Consider the following 18,280-nt stretch of genomic DNA (forward strand, 5'->3'; position numbering starts at 1 on the left):
CAGGAAAAAAGTGTGTAACAGTGAATATTTGTTGAACAAAGTTAAGGGTATCGTATGATCCTTAAGGGCTAGGTGCAAGGGTTAGCCTAGTCGCTCGGTAAGCAGCTTTGCCATTCTATACACAGTAGCAGGTGTACATGTTGTCTTTTGTTGTATAACGGTGCATGAGAGTGGCCTACATATAAACTCTCATAGGCTTGGAAGTTGCCTTACTAAATCTTATCCGGGTGTGGAAGTTGCCTTTTCAAATCTTATCCAGGTGTGGAAGTTGCCTTACTAAATCTTATCCAGGTGTGTGGGCGCCGCCGACTTAAATCGTCTGCAGGTAAGTGAAAGTATCTTGATTGTCTTTCACCTGTTTAAATTTTTATTGGAAAGCATAGGAGTTGTCCCAGAATGGGAGCCATGCAAACAGTAGAAATGTTAGGCAATGATGTGCTGCTAATGGAGGCGCCGATCGGATCAGCCCGTCGTATCATGCATACTAAGTACGGTACTTATGCAATAAGGTATTGTGATTTATGGTTTAATATGACGAGGAAGAGTGTTAGACCGTTTCCCAGAATTGGTAGTTTTGATAAAAATGTGTTAGATAATGTCCGGGATCACATCAGTTTGATGCGATCCTGAGAGAAAAAGATTAAATATTTTGAATGTTTAAAACTGTGGCAGTACGAGGGGGAAATGTGGCTGAAGGAGGTACCAATGATGCAAGCAGGCGTCGTGGGCACAGTCTCGGGCAATGCACCGGTGATGCTAAATAGCGCCGCAGATGCATCGCTTGATAGCACACATGCACTGCAAGGTAGCGTCGCAGAAGGTAGTACAGATGGTTCACGCGCACCACCACCACCCTATGCGGATGGGGGTGTAGGTGCAGTCAATGAAAATAAAACCCATAAAAATGTAACAAACAAATTGTACCCTCTCTTAAGCAACCTTAAAGAAAATGTTTATGATGTGGATGATGAGCCTATTATAATGTCTGCCATTTCCCATGCTGTGCAAATGATAGATGCTGCATCACCACAATCACGGGTGGTGCCGCAATCTCTATCGGTAACAGCAAGGGAAGTGTTAACACACTCTGCACCCATAGAGGAAGTTGTTAATACCATACGTAGCAGCAGCAGATTAAACCCCCAGCCAGGTAACCAGGTCAAAGGTAGCAGCGCTACCGGTCTGCATCCCATTCGGACAATAACTGTTCCAAATGGAAATGCAGACGCAAACGGTATAGTGCCCACGAGGGAAGTAGTAATGCATTGTCATTGGACAAGAGCAGAACTAAATTCCATCATAAATGATTTCCCCGATCCCAAAAAGGAATTAGCCAAATGTCAAAGATTTTTGAGAAATTTGGGTAGTTCACATGAGCCCACTAATAAAGATTGGCGTGTGGTGTTAAGGGCCTGTCTGCCACGCAATACCGACGTGACAAAATTTATCACGGATTGTGTATTGGATGGTGACGTCCCCTTAACAGATCAAGTAAACCAAGGTAACATTTCCCGCATAGTAACTCAATTGGCTATATATTTTCCAGTAGTAGTTAACTGGAACAAAATTTTCACAATTAAACAGAAAGAGAGTGAGACTGCAGAAGATTACTGCGATTGGGCTCTGCAGGCTATCACCCAGTACACTGGGATAGAGGATATTAAAGATAGCACTCACCACCGGGGAATGATAGTCACAGTACTTGTGGACGGTCTGAAAGAGAGTTTGAAAACTCGGATACAGACCTCACAGCCTGGCTGGCGGGGACTTACAAAAGATACCCTCATAGAAACCGCCATTGAACATGATAAGAACATCTCCAAAAAGAGAGAAGCCCAGAGTGAGAAACTGATGGCTGTCAGTATACAAGCTCTGGAGGGAATGACAGTAACATCACAGCCAACAGACACGCTTGCACTTGCACACACACCCACTCTTACTAACCCCACTCAACTCAACAACAAACGCAACTCTATCCCACTAACCCGATGCAACCACAGGTCCCAGACTATCCACCAACTTCTTATCCCCCACAATACCCTTACCCTCCCTATCCTTACCCATATCCACCACCTTTACCCTCTGCGCAAACCTCACAACACCACATGTCTTCACCCGAAACACGAACATGCTTTAACTGTAAACAAACAGGACACTAAAGTAGAAACTGCACAGTAAAATGAGTAGGAATCCCACATCAGGGAAAATTTAGATATCCCCATAAAGGATATGCACAAAGGCCGGCAAATGTTCAACAGGCACCAGCTCCAATTGTAGCCGTAAATGCTTTATTGGAGAACGGTAGCCAACGCTAGGGGTCAGGTCATACCTGTAGTCTACAGATAGTCAGGTTAACGGGAAGTACTAGGGAAGAACCGGTCATGATGGTTGATGTAGCTGGTACTGAATATCCTTTTCTTGTAGACACAGGGGCGACCAGGTCAGTGATAAAATCTCCCATTAATTTACAGGTGACCAATGAGACAGTACCAACAATGGGTGTAACAGGTAAAGTGGAACGTTATCCTTTAACAAAGTCCACAGAGGTTACTATTGGGCATTTGCATACCAGACATTCTTTCCTTCTGGCTGCTGCGGCTCCTACTAACCTACTGGGCAGAGACTTGTTATGTAAGATGGGATGTGTTATATATTGCACCCCTGATGGTGTATATTTAGATATCCCAGAGAGAATGGTATACGAGTTGCGGTATATGTTAGACATTCCTCAAAGGATAATGTATCACTCTACAGTTTTAAATGAAACCCCATCACAAGTAGACGAAATGTTGTCCCTAATTCCAGATTCCCTTTGGACTAAGGATGGACAGGACACTGGATTAATGGCAAATGTAAGCCCTGTAATGGTAAACTTAAAAAATGGTAGGCAAGCTCCAAAAATTCCCCAGTACCCACTAAAACAGGAGGTAGAATTAGGGGTGTTTCCAATAATTGAGCAATTGTTACAACAAGGAATTTTAGTCCGTACAGCTAGTGTAGCCAACAGTCCCATCTTTCCAGTGAAGAAGAGTGGTGGGAGGGGCTATAGGCTGGTACAAGACCTTAGAGGTGTTAATAAGGTAGTAGAGAGCCAATTCCCCGTAGTGCCAAATCCAGCTGTCATTTTGATGCAGATCCCACCAAATGCAACCCATTTCACTTTCATTGACCTCTGTTCTGCTTTCTTCTCTGTGCCTCTCCATCCTGACTGTCAGTATCTATTCGCATTTACATACAGAGGTTTACAATACACATGGACACGATTACCCAAAGGTTTCATAGACAGCCCCAGTGTCTTCTCCCAGGCATTGCACGAATATTTACAATCTTTTCAACCTGCCAATGGATCTGTTCTAATTCAATATGTGGACAATTTATTGCTATGTTCTGACTCGTTTATGTCATGTTTGAATGATACTAAACTTTTGTTACTTCATCTCTCACAATCAGGACACAAGGTGGCTAAGGACAAACTACAGCCGTGCCAATCCAGAGTAAAATACTTGGGACACTGCCTAACCCAGGGGTTATGACACCTTACAACAGATAGAATACAAGCCATACAAAACATGACGCTGCCGCAGAATCAACAGCAAATTCGTACCTTCTTAGGAATGTGTGGATATTGCTGAATGTGGATCCCAGTTTTTTCTATTTTGGCCTTACCTTTACAGGAATTAGTCTCTTCCTCAAAGCCCGATCATGTCATACACACAGAGGAATCAGAACAGGCTTTCCTTAATCTTAAGGATAGTCTGACAAGAGCTCCTGCATTGGGAATACCTGATTATGAAAAACCTTTTGATTTGTATTGTACGGAAGCCGATGGTTGTGCTGCAGGTGTCCTTACAGAAAAACATGGTGATGCCAGTAGGCCCGTAGCATACTACAGTGTCCAATTGGACATGGTAGCAAGATCACTCCCCACTTGTTTGAGAAGTGTAGCAGCTACCGCTCTATTGGTGAGTAAAAGTGAGGACGTAGTATTGGGCCATGATATGATTGTCTACACTCCTCATGCTGTATCTGCTCTGTTGAACTCAGCTCAAACCAGACATGTCTCCTCAGCTATGTTCACCAAATGGGAACTTGCCCTAATCGCTCCTGCAAATATTACTGTTAAACGTTGCAGTACGCTGAATCCAGCAACATACCTACCATATGTACAACATGATGTACAAAGGGTGGAAGGAGAAGAGTTGCTGGAGGGAGATGAGTTCGGCAGACATAATGATACGCACGATTGTATGACATATCTGAATCAGACCTTTACTGCTAGACCTGACATACATGACACACCTTTAGAGAATGTGGATGTAACTTTTTATATGGATGGGAGTTGTCATAGACAAACAGACACAGGTGAGTAATGTACAGGTTATGCTGTTGTAAATGACAGACATCATGGAAGCTAAACCTCTCGGTCCTCCTCACTCGGCCCAGGTGGCAGAGTTAGTAGCACTGACTAGAGCATGTGAACTGGCAGCAGGCAAATCTGCTAACATTTACACTGATTTGAGGTAAGCGTTCAGGGTAGTGCACGATTTTGGGGCTCTATGGCATCTGAGAAATTTTATGACAGCAGCAGGCACACCAGTTGCACACTCCCGACACATAAAACATCTCTTAGAAGCAATCCAACTGCCCAAGGCAGTGGCAGTAATTAAATGTAAAGCCCACACATGTGAAGATGACCCGGTGTCACTGGGCAACAACAGAGCTGATGAAGCTGCAAAATGGGCAGCAGGATTAAAAATGTTTTCACCAACTGAAACAATTATGTCATTCCAAACCATTGACATGCTAAAATTTATTGAGATGCAAAATTTGTGTTCAATTCAGGAAAAATCCATTTGGAAGTCCAAGGGGTGTGGGCAAGAGTCCTCTGGGCTCTGGAGGGATGGACATGGTAAACCAGTAGCCCCCAAGGCATATTACCCCAGCATGGCTGAGGAAGCACACGGTCTGACTCACCTGGGTAAACAGGGTATGTGCAAGTTGGTGAGGGCATACTGGTGCACACCAGGTTTTTCTTCACAAGCAGAGAAGATAGCAATGTCCTGTCTGACCTGCTTGAGAAAGAACATAGGGAAAGCGATCCCTACCGAACCGTCCCACATTCCACCGACTGATGGACCTTTCCAGGTGATACAAATTGATTTCATCCAATTACCACCATGCAGGAACCTTAAGTATGTACTAGTGTGCACAGACATTTTTTCTAACTGGGTTGAGGCCTACCCAGCGGCCACTAATACTGCTGCATTTACTGCCAAGAAAATAGTTCAGGAATTTGTATGCAGGTATGGTATCCCTAGAATCATCGAGAGTGATAGGGGTACCCATTTCACAGGTGATGTTTTAAAAAATATGTGTAAGCTGATGGGTATTAATAGCCGACTTCACACCCCCTACCGACCGCAAGCCAGTGCCAAGGTATAGAGGATGAACGGGACTATTAAAAATAAGCTAAGTAAAATCATGGCAGAGACTGGACTAGGATGGCCAGAAGCATTACCCTTGGTCCTACATAGCATAAGGACCACTCCTAGACCTCCTCTGAATCTGTCCCCATTTGAAATATTGTTCGGTAGACAACCTCATTTGATTATAAGTCCACAGGAAGATCTAAAGGGTAACAATGAGGTAACTGTAAAGTATCTTATATCAATGAGTAGGCAGTTAAAGCAACAGCAGCAGAAACTGAAATTGTTGTCTAATGATATGCCTGAAACTAACTGTCATGATGTTGAACCAGGAGAATATGTAATGATCAGAAATTTCTTGCGTTCAGGTTGTTTGACTGACCGGTGGGAAGGTCCATACCAGGTGCTGCTGACGAGTACTACATCTTTGAAGGTGGCCGAGAGAGATACCTGGGTCCATTCGACTCACTGCAAAAAGGTCAATCAACCAGTGGAGAAACAAGTTGGAGACACGGCTGATAGTGTGAACCTGTCACTCGTGAGCTTGTTCCGGGAGGATTGAAAAGGTCGTAGTGAGATACCTGAACCGAGAGAAATTTTGCAGGACTTGTTGTTAAAATGGACAGGCCTGCTGTGTTCATTTTCATATTCTCTTTTAGAGTGTTCACCATTCTGGTCAGTCCAGGGATATCCAGTGTCTGTGATGGGGGACCGATTGAGGAAACGGGAGCTGATGGCAGTGCTGATGGAGTGGAGACAGGAGGAGTGCAATGCCAATCAGGGGAGTGTCTTTCCAATCTTAGTACTGTTATTGTTAAAAGAGCTATCATTCCGGATACTCGGGGAAGGTGTGGAGGGTTATCGTCTGAGGATTCCTGTATTTGTGAGCTTTGTGGGTCCCTAGTTGATGAGAACTGTATCCAACGGTGCCAACCAAAATATAATCTGTACTGGGGAAGGTATCCTTTAGAGGATTATCACAGCATGGTAGGCAAAGTGTTAAATCAAACCGATTGCTGGGTGTGTTCACATGTGCCACAGGGACAGCATAATGTAGGGTTGGTGCCATTTCCGCTGAATATCACGGAAATTTTAGAATTGCAAAAAGGGAAAACATTGGATGGAAAATTCCTCTCATCCAAACCACCTCATTTCAAACTCTATCAATTCCAAGTAGATAGATCACTTTTGTGTTTGAACATAACCAACCCCAATAAACCCGGAGGTTGGGAAGTGACGGGGAATAATCAGACGATGACCTTCTCACAAAGAGCTGATAATGAGTCCATAAACTATGATCTGCTATGCTCAATTAAATCCAGTGGGAAACATTTTAGGTACCGGTATACATTGAGTTCCACCAAAGAAATGATTGGTAAAGTACCAGATGGTTATTGTGCTAAAATAATACAGCCAGAAACTTGCATATACCAGATGGAAGAGCCTGAGATAGGATTGTTTGCAAGAGAAATGTGTTTAATGATAATGATGCATGCCATTCCTTATGTTCTCCCTGATAATGTATATTTTATATGTGGAAGAAAAGCGTATAAATGGCTCTCCCCGAGTTCCGAAGGTTTGTGTTACCTGGGAAGAGTAGTCCCAGAAGTTATGACCCTCACACATGTTGAAATGCTGAGTATACATAAAAACACACCGTCACCATATCTTCACACTCAATAAGAACACAGAGGCAAGAGAAATAAGATACCTGGTGATACGCATAAAGCCGCTCAGTTAATCAGTGAGACAACTGGCTTCCAAGTTTTAGTCACCCTGGATCCCACCAGAATTGCGAGGGGTACATTAAATTTTAGATATATCCAAGAACTTGCTAAATTAATAGATAATATCACCAAGATGTACGATGACACATTCAGGTACACAGGGAGAGAATTGCAAGCGTACAAGAAAGAACTGGTGCAACACAGGCTAGTGTTGAATTATTTAACAGCTGTTACTGGAGGGTATTGCATAACATTGGCCACTCAATTTGGAGTAAAATGTTGCACCTATGTCACCAATAATACCAGCGACCCTAAGGAGGTGATAGACCGGAAGATGGATGAAATTCTGCAGCTAAAGTGGGAATTTCGCAAGAACCATAACGCTTCAGTGGCTGAAGTAGGGGAAAAGATAGAAGGATGGGTGTCATGGCTGAACCCAGTTAAATGGTTCTCGGGTCTAGGGGAATGGGTCCAGGAAGTGATTGCCAGCATAGGCAAATTCTTGATCCTTATACTTATTGTCATCATAGTAATTGGCATATGCGTCCGGTGTGTTCCTATTGTGTTGAAGTGTGGAAAATGTAAAAACAGAGTGAAACGAAGGAATGAAACTATGATGGTGGTTAGAAATGATAATATGTATACCGAGGTAGATACAGAACTGCATTACAACCCTGAGCTAGGAAGTACCATCATTTAAATGTATAATATTTAGACATGCATAGAGGATATTATTGAAATGTTATTTATAGAACACCCAGAAAATGTAAAGTCTCAAATTCCCCTTCAAGACTGCTGTTATAAGACTGGTGCATTCCCACACCTGTCACATGATCTCCCAAGATCCGCGGTGTGCATATAATAGTAGTTTTATGTCCCCACCCAGAGACACATTATTGATGGATTAAGAACCACCTTGTGCCATCCCATAATAACACAAAATAATATATAAATGTAAGCCTAAATTAAATCCTAATAGCAGATTGTGATAGCATGTTGTTTGCTATCAAAGGGAGGACTGTAGAAGCTGAATAATTGGCTGAGACAAGTTCAGTTTAAAATGTAATCGCGACGACACCATTTTGCGACTGGCCTCAAGACACCATCTTGTGAATGGCAGTAAGACTCCATTTTAGAAAAGAAAGCTTACACAAGCGCCATTTTGTCAAAAATCCATAGTACACAATCCACAGTGCAAAATTGCTAAAAGTAGCAATTTTGCTACTCACAACGCAAAGTTGCTAAAAAGTAGCACGAACAGCTTTTTCACAATCTTCCCCAAACACCTACAGATGGTATTTAGCAGACATAAAATAACTTTCCAACACATTAAAATCATCACAGACTTATATTTGAGCAGTAGCAAAGTAGTGGTGTTTTCCCCTACATTCACATTAACACATACGCGATGTAGCAAAAAGTAGCAAATTAGTGGTGTTTTCCCTGCACTTCATGTTAAACATAGGACAACGCAAAATAGCTATTTAGACGCACAGCCAGCTTTTTAGTGATCTTTCCCAAACCCATACTGGCATGCTCACACACATACACAGAAGCCTTTCCAACTTAGTGCTGGTCGCTAAGTGCCCCACAGACCCTCAAACGCACAACACAATTTAATGTCATTTCTCCCTGCATACACATTTAAAAGCAATGGTCCCGCAGCACGAAAGGAATGATTATTATTTGGTTTAATCGCAATGTCAGCATATGTAGAAATGAATGTTTTCTGTAACTATGGTTTAGTAAATGGCAAATGGGCCGTGATTGGTGCCGTACTGATCTACTCTTTTCCCACAGCGTTCCGGTGTCATCGGTGAGGAGATCAGAACATGCGGCTATGAAATATGAATGATAGAGAGAATAACTCCTTGAAATGTTGTATGCCATAGTTTAGACTAGATTTATTATGCAGCGGGAAAGTGGACACAATCAGGCTGTTAGAGGCTGGTTGAGTCTTTGCACTGACCTATGAATTGTACCGTAATGGAAGAAGCAAGAAGAGGAACCAATGAGAACCTGCCAACGTATTCTATTGTATTGCTTATCCCAGTACGGGTATATATGTGAGTGCTCTGAAACGAGATGCCAGTCTGCGGTGGTCCGGTTATGCTGTTTCGACGAAGGTTTCATTACTGATGCCGGTATCTGGTCCCAGAGCGCACGCGTATGTATTGACTGTACCTTATGATCTAATGTTTGTACAATTTAGTTTGCGCTAATTGTTAGATCATAGCGTGGTAACATCTGTACTTTTTCCTGAATAATAATCTTTAGCGCGTTGGACCGCTATTCCACTGTCTTAAAGTCTTATTAATGGTATATTTAAAACACAGCGCTAATTAGCGACACCTTATGGTTTTAGGAGGTATAGGCAGGTTTTGTCTTAGAGGTTCTAGGCAGGTGAATCTTAGAGGTTTATAGGCAGGAATGTACTAAAGGTTCAGTTGCACGATTCAACACATGTTATTGGAAAAATGCTTGCTTGGTAACTGTTTTGGGGACTATTGCAATTTCTAACAATGTACAGATATTTTTGTCATTTATGGCACATGGTGATTTTGACCAATCACAATGTTAAAATTGCGGCTGGAAGATGGAAAAATAAAAATGCTTTCTATTAAATATCTTGTTTGAAATAATTTTTTTTCTTGACTATTAGTTTATATAGATAGTTTACATTAAGTACATTCATTCTTACACAGAAGATTACTATATATTTTTTGCCTTTTGGATAATCATACTTTTTTTTTTTTCTACAGAGATATATCCTTTTTAACATAAGTTTTAATATTTTTACATTTTGGAACATCATATAAAATTTATAGTAAAGGATTTTTATGTTGTTATTATCATTAATAATAATAATATAAAAAATTTTAATTTACTTTTTTATAGTTTTTATTTTTATTATGTGTAATATTTACATGCTAATGTAAAAAAACTGGCTCAACTAGAGTGATTGCTTCTAAATAAAAGTGATTCAGTGGCATATCTATAATGGGTGCAGGGTGCACATGGGCCCCTGGGTCCTGGGTGGCCCACACCACAAACAAGTTTGCAAGGAATTCTTATACAAAGATCCATCCATTGATGTTGATCATACACAGTTTATTTGTGACCTGCTTTCATTCATTTTAACACATAACTATTTTAAATTCTTAGACAAGTTCTTTTTACAAACTTGCGGAACTGGTCATGCAAACCTTTTTATGGTTAACTGGGAAACAGAACACATCTACAATAAAAACCCTTTCAAACATATGATACACCTCTATAAGAGGTATATCGATGATATTATTATCATTTGGAAAGGGAATAAGCAGGATTTTATAAAATTTATGGGCTCAATCAGTGTAAATGACTACAACTTAAAATTTACTTCCAACTTATGGAAAACTGAAATTGAGTTCATGGATATTGTTTTGAAAGGAACTAATAAAGGTATATCCACTAAAATGTACATAAAATCAGTAGACACAAATAGTTACTTGCACTATAAAACTGGACACATTAGAGGTTGGAAGGACAACATCCCGTATTCCCAGTTCCACTGCATCAAAGGGAATTGTAGCAATAGAGAGGTTTGCTCTAAACAGCTAGATATTTATATGGGAAGGTTTAAGGAATGAGGTTACCCTGAAACACTGATCTCAGAGGCGATCTCTAAAACAGAAACTCTGAAAAGGGAATAACTTCTGACGTACAAAACCAGGCCCAAAAAGGAAGATTTGGTACCCTCCTTAACACAATTCAGTAATGAAGACAGAAAAATCTGAAAGGTTCTAAATAAACATTGAGGAATCCTAAAAATGGACTCTATCTTGTTGGACATTCTAACAAGTTAACCTACCATTATCTTCAAAAAAGCCAGAAATATCAAATACATTTTAGGACCTATTAGGCAAGATGTTAACAAATGGCTGGGGGCATATAAATGTGGACATTGCAACATGTGCAAATACCTACATCCTAACAGTGTTCTCCAATTTTGATGGCTACAAAATGTTCAACATTTTATTAATTGTAATATCTGCTCCTTTATTTATGTATTAGAATGCCCATGCAGCCTGAAATATGTAGGAACAACCAAGATAAACATTAAGTTTATAATTCAGGAGCATGTTAGAAACATAAAGAATAAAATTGAGAGCCACTCTATATCCAGACATTTTAAAACACATCACAATACTATCCACAATAATCTATTATTTAGAGGTACTGTATTGAACATGTGAAACTGGGACCAAGAGAAGGTGATCTTGCCACCAGACTATCCTAGCACGAAATGTTGTGGATATTTGAGCTGAATACTTTATTACTCCATGGTCTAAATGACAGTTATGAAATTGGCCCATTTTTTAAAATAATTTACTGCTTTCATAATTAACTGCTTTGATGTTTTTAAGCTTGTTTCGTGTTCTTTTAACATGTCTATTTTTGTGATGCATTACTTTCTTATATATATTATAATATCAGTTGCACACACACACACACACATATATATATATATATATATATATATATATATATTATGGTTTTATATACTTGCTGTCTTTTAGGTTTTGTGTACTTTTAATGAGGATGTATTCCCTCCCCCTCTTATGATATGTAATTTAACTATGTATTTTTATTATCAAATATCCCATTACTATAATATATTATATTTTATTTTATGTTAGGTACAATACTTTGATTGTTTTATACTGTATCCCCTCACTTTTTTATACATTGTATGATGTATTAAGTTGCTATCTCCAATATGTTCATCCAAAAAAGGATGCCCCCAGTATATAGATAAGGAGTAAGTTAGATAAATGGCCACTGGCCTGTCCCATTAGGGGTCTTATACCACCAATAAAATGGCCACTGGCTATTGAATGTTGTTAGACAACCAATAAAATGGCTGCCATATCCCTCTAATGTCTATAGGGATGCATTACTTCTGGCCAAAGTATTTACTTGTCTTGCCCGCCTCTCACTCCATTTAATAGTTGTAGAACTTTAATATTGGTGGCCACTGGTATGATTACAGTGCACACGCACAAATGTGGCAGATGTCACAAGATGGCCACAGTGGACTGTGCTTGCATGGAATCAACTGAGAGGCATCATGGTATACTGCAGATGTCACAAATGATATCACAGGAAATGGCCATGGCTCACTGCGCATGCACAGAATGGTGATTAGTGCCAAATTGATCTCAACTCACCACTCCTATCAGTACAATATGTAAGGTGCACCCCCAGAGACCCACCATCACCCCTGAGGAAGTCCAACAGGATGAAATGCATTGGAACCATGTTCCAGCCTCTCCCAAAGATACTGGCTACTTGTAGATAAGCACTTTTTTATTATTTCATTTGTTTAAAACTTTTTATGTTCCTGTATTCCATACCCCCCCTGTCATGTTGTAAAAAACCTCTTTTGAAAATCACCAGTGATGATGAGTTATTTCTACTGCGTTTGAAGCTCATTACCTACCTATGTGAAAATTGTTGAGTTGCCAAGGGATATTGGAGGAGTGATCAGGATCTTATGACTACATGCTGTTGTTCAAGTGCTTTCTGGTATACATATTTATGATTATTGACATATAACATACTAAGGAAGTACTACACTATATTATTCATTTTTTTTGGCTCTGACCGAGCCCCTCCTATACATGTTTTGGAATCCCAGGTGCATCCAACTATTTGGAATCTCCATGCAGAGTCTCAGATAAGCTTTGAAGACTTTCATTCAGTACGCATATTCATTTTCGAGCACATGCACTTTAGTTTTGATTTACTACACTATCAGGAGCATGTTCTCTCCAACCCCCATTTTCTCATATATGTATTATAAAGGCACGGTTGTGCCCTTATATTAAAGCTAAATCGAATAAAATGTAATTCTCCCATAGAGAATTCTAGAGAAGGGGGATGGTGTTTAAGGGGCTACACCTCAAAAGCTATTGGATGTTCCCAGATGAAATTGGCGTGGGTGGGTTGAACTGTCGCTCTGTGCTGCATGCCAAATTTTAGGGCAAAAAAATAAAACATTAGGATTTGAGGGTAATCTAAAGTTCCAACTATCAGTTTTTTTCTGCCAATTTCAGTTAGAGCCACTTTTCTGCTATAGTCTATGGGAGATTTTTGGCAAGGCATAACTCTGGGTAGAGGGCGAAGTTAGACTTACGGTTTGTTTTATTAGTTAGCTGTTGTTCCAGTGTAGGGCATTTTGGGGTTCAGGTAATTGAGACTACTGTTTTTAAACTTTTACAGCACAAATGCCCCATTATACAGATAGGGAACTTCAACTTGTTGTGCAGACTCAGTAGGTGCCTCCAGCAGGAGGTGTACTGTGGCTTCACCTGGCATGGCTGTCCTTTGTGGGCATAAGTAGACATGGGACCTGGGGGAGGTAGCGGGTGTTATTGGTGGCTGGGATGCAGCATAGGTAGTGGGAGTTAGCAGTGGTAAGGACCCGGCAGCGGTGCGGGCATTAACAATGCTGGTGCGGGCATTAGCAGTGGGTCCCAGGCAGCAGGATCCAGCAGCTGTGCTGTGTTGGTGGCAGGCCTGGATCCCAGAGGATACAGTCCCTGCAAGCCATTCTGCATAGTTCGGCAGTGGTGCACATTTAAAATATGGCACCTCCGCACCATTTTTGAAATTCACACAAGATCTAAAGTGCACAATCTAATGATTTGCATATTCATTAGATCATGTGTGATAGCAGAAAGATATAGGCTCGGATCTGGGAGATCTATTATGCCTGCATCTGTGTGTAAAATAAAATAAACACAGATGCATGGACGGGAGCAGTAAGATCTGTATGTGCTGCTGTGTTTTAGAAAATGGAAACCTGTGTAACAATAGAAAAAAAACGATGTGCCTCCCCAGAAGGACAACCAGCACCAGGCTTTTGGAGACTCAGTTCTGGTTGTGGTAAATACAGGGGACAAAAAATGTAGGGGTCCCCTCTATTAAGCACAAAACAACAGTATGCCCCCCACAAAAGGACAACCAGCACTGGGATTTTGGAGACCCAGTTCTGGTTGTGATAAATACAGGGGCCCCCTCTATTAAGCACAACCAACACCAGGCTATTTAGAGCCAGCCCTGTTTGCCAAAATACAGGGGAAAAACAACATAGGATCACCTATATTTAGCGCAACCAGCACCGGGCTCTGATCTAGAAAGCCAGGGGAACCCTTTCACCAGGTCCCCCAGCCAAAGCATTACCCCTGACCACTAGTCAGCCCAGGCCATGATCCCTGGGGAGCTGGGGCCCCCCCAATAAAGGGGTCCTGCACTCCTGGGCACCCCAGGTCTAGGCTGATAGCCCAGGGCTATCCCTGGCACTCCTGGAGTGGTGGGTACTTAGTTGATTATGTAATGTGGTGCAATTGATAGTAGTAAAAATGTTGTCTTTTGTTGTGGAACTACAGGTCCTAGCAAGCCTCCCCCGCATGTTGGTACTTGGAGAGCCACAAGTACCAGAATGTGGGGCATTACAGGCCCACTGGTACCTGTAGTTCCAAAGCAAAAGCAATATAAAAAAACCACAGAACACACACACCGTGACAGAAAAAAAATTATTAAAACTTACATGCACACACACATACACACTCACTATCTCACCTGTGAATCCCTGAAGCCCATCACATCCTCTTTTCCATGTGGTATCCATGAGTACCTGTGAAAAAAATTCCATACTCCCCTCTTCCTATGCGTGGATCACGTCCTGTTCCTTCCATTTAGGCATCTATAGGGTTTTGGCAAAACAAAAAAACTAAATAAAAAACGGACTCGAAAACTTAGTGCCATCCTCCAAGGACAGTACTACCCAAATGATGGCTGAGCAGTGAGATTTAACTATCCAAATCCTGGTGCTAAGCACTTATTGACAGAGAGGCGAGCCTTCCACCTCTTAGCCAATGAGCGGTTCCCACCATTGACATCAATGGTGAGAACCGCAAAGGTAACTTAACGTCACTTTCGTTTCCATTTTAAAAATTGCGCCTCTTTCGAAATTCAAAGATGGCCACTGTGAGCCAATCTAGGCTCAAGCAATTATCACCCCGTCCACTCAGCTGGCTTAAATAAGCCAGCGTGAGGCAGAGGCATGGCAGACCACCTGCAGGGAGGCAGCAGTGTAGGCCTGCCAAAGATAGAAGATGCAGGAAGCCCTGACAGGTTGGTGCCCACCAGGTGAAGACAATGGAAGCCCTGGGGTGGTGGCAGCCCCTGGTGAAGGTGCTGTATAATAAATTATTAAAACATTTGGTGTATTTTTTTCTTATATATTTATTTTACAGGTATACTGTAGGTTCCAGCGGGCCTTCCTTGCCCCGCTTGCTGGTTCTTGTGGTTCTCCATTTACTAGCATGTGGGGGAGGATTGCTGGGACCTGTAGTAAACCCACAAAAGACAATATTTGAACTCTATATTTGCACTACACTATACACAATCAACCTGGCACCCATCGCTCAGGGCTGTCAGAGATAGCCCTGAGTTATCAGCCTAGGCCTAGGTTGCCCTGGAGAGGGGAACCCCCTTTATTGGGGCGCCACAGCTCCCCAGGGATCCCCAGCCTGGCCTGACAAGTGGTCAGCCATAATTCTTTGGCTGGAGGACCTGGTGAAAGGGTTCCCCTGGCTGTTACATTACTCCCCCATTAGAAAGGGTTCAGTGCTGGTTATGGATAATACAGGTGACCCCCTACTATTTTTGTCCCCTATATTTCCAAAACCATGACTGGCTAGGCAGAGCCCAGTGTTGGCTGTGCTAAATGCAGTTGACCCTTATGTATTTTGTCCCCTGTATTTTGACAACCAGGACTGGCTCTGAAAAACCCGGTGCTGGTTGTGGTAAATACATGGTATTCTTATGCTTTTTGTCTCCTGTATTTTCACAACAAGGACTGGCAGTGAAAGGCCCAAGGAACAAATACATGGCACGGGACCCCCCAGGCCAACTCAGCAGAACCGCCCCTTGGCATCATACTAGTGAGAGATTTAAAGTGAGGGTTAAAGAATAATAAGAAGAAAGCCTATGTGTTAAGTCCTACATAAGTAGGAGGTTATAATAAAAAGTGTATAAAGTGCTACATATGCAAAAAACAAACTAAAGAAGTGAAAAAGTGTAATTATGATGCCATGAAGCAGTCCAGCCACACCAGCCCAGAGAGCCCTGCACCCCAATTCCAGTACCAAAACTGACACACAGCATATGTATAATAGGTCTTACCCACAGTGTGCCTCATAAGATGTGCAGTCTTTGAGTGCAAGGAGTCCTTGCTAATTAAAAACACCCAGGAACAGTTGAGAGGGATGCTAATCACGGTGGGATTAGTCTTGTCCTTCCAGTGTACAAACATACACACAGTACAGAATAAATAGGGGGTGGGGCCCTAGATTGCACAGCCTAAGCTCAATGTGAGATGCTACTTGCTGAGACTTGTAGTGCTGCAAGCAAAAAAAGGGACAGATGCAAGTGCACACACTAACTATGCTAAACCTAATAAAAATACTGCTAAATTGCATCCAAGAGGTTCTTAGCATAATAATGGCCATAATTAGTTTAATCTTGTGGTTACATCATTGATACAATGTCACGACATTGTACCAATGATGTAACCACAAGATTAAACTCAACCTTGCGGCTATGATGTAGCAGCTCCCATCATAGACTTCAATGGTGAATTCTCACCATTGATGTCTATGGGGAATGCAGGCGGACCGCATTCAGCCAATCAGGGAGCTGCTCCGATGGAGATGCCCGTTTATTGGCTGGTGGCCCCTTCAAAGACAGGGCATATGTGTGCCCCGGTCATTTACGCGGATCAAAGGTATGTGTACACACATACCTTTGTTCAGTCCGGCATGGATTGGTATTTTTTCGGTTTGCTAGTTTTACCCTTTGGATGCCTACAGGGAATGAATCGGATGTGATCTACGCATAGGAGAGGTGAGTATGGATTTTTATTTCAGGTACCCCTATGGATTACTTCTTAAACTAGGTGAGTATGTGTGAGTGTTAGTGTGAGTGTGCATGTATGTTTTATTAAAATTTGACGTTCATGGTGTGTGTTTGTTTTTTTTGCATATTTCTTTAGTTGTGGAACTACAAGTGCCAGCAGGCCTGTAATGCCCCGCATGCTGGTATTTGTGGTTCTCCAAATACCAGCATGCGGGGGAGGCTTGCTGGTACTTGTGGTTCTACAACTAAAGACAATATTTAACACTTTGTTTTACACCAAACACTATCAACCCAGCACCCCTCTGATCTAGGGTGCCGGGGATAGCCCTGGGTTATCAGTCTAGGCCTGGGTTGCCCTGGAGTGGGGAATCCCTTTATTGGGGGGCCACAGCTCCCCATGGATCCCCAGCCTGGGCTGACTAGCAGTCAGCCATAATTCTTTGGATGGAGGACCTGGTGAAAGGGTTCCCCTGGCTGTTACATTACTCCCCCATTAGAAAGGGTTCAGTGCTGGTTATGGATAATACAGGTTACCCGCTACTATTTTTGTCCCCTATATTTCCAAAACCAGGACTGGCTAGGCAGAGCCCAGTGTTGGCTGTGCTAAATGCAGTTGACCCTTATGTATTTTGTCCCCTGTATTTTGACAACCAGGACTGGCTCTGAAAAACCCGGTGCTGGTTGTGGTAAATACATGGTATTCTTATGCTTTTTGTCTCCTGTATTTTCACAACGAGGACTGGCAGTGAAAGGCCCAGGGTTGGTTGTGGTTTGCAGGTGGGATGTAATTTTTTTTACACATACTGTATATACATTTTTAACACAGATGCATGGATAGATCTCACTGATATGTCCATGTATCTGTGTCTTATTGATTTTATTTTTTCAGATGCATGCCCAGCACCAGTGAGCCCCTCTGTCACTCACTAATACCCCTATGCTCTGCCCCACTGCTACCAATTCTCCACATTCCCACTGCTGCCACTGCAATAAAAAAAGGGTCAGATGCAAGTGCACACTCTAACTATGCTGAACCTAATAATAATACTGCTAAATTGCATCCAAGAGGTTCTTAGCATAATAATGGCCATAATAATGGGCCTGCCCACCGCGTCCAGGTGACCTCTATCAGGCAGGTCCCTAACAGTCCTATGGAAC

This window comes from Taudactylus pleione, unplaced genomic scaffold (assembly GCF_031769625.1).
Source record: "Taudactylus pleione unplaced genomic scaffold, aTauple2 ptg000032l, whole genome shotgun sequence".
NCBI lineage: Eukaryota > Metazoa > Chordata > Amphibia > Anura > Myobatrachidae > Taudactylus > Taudactylus pleione.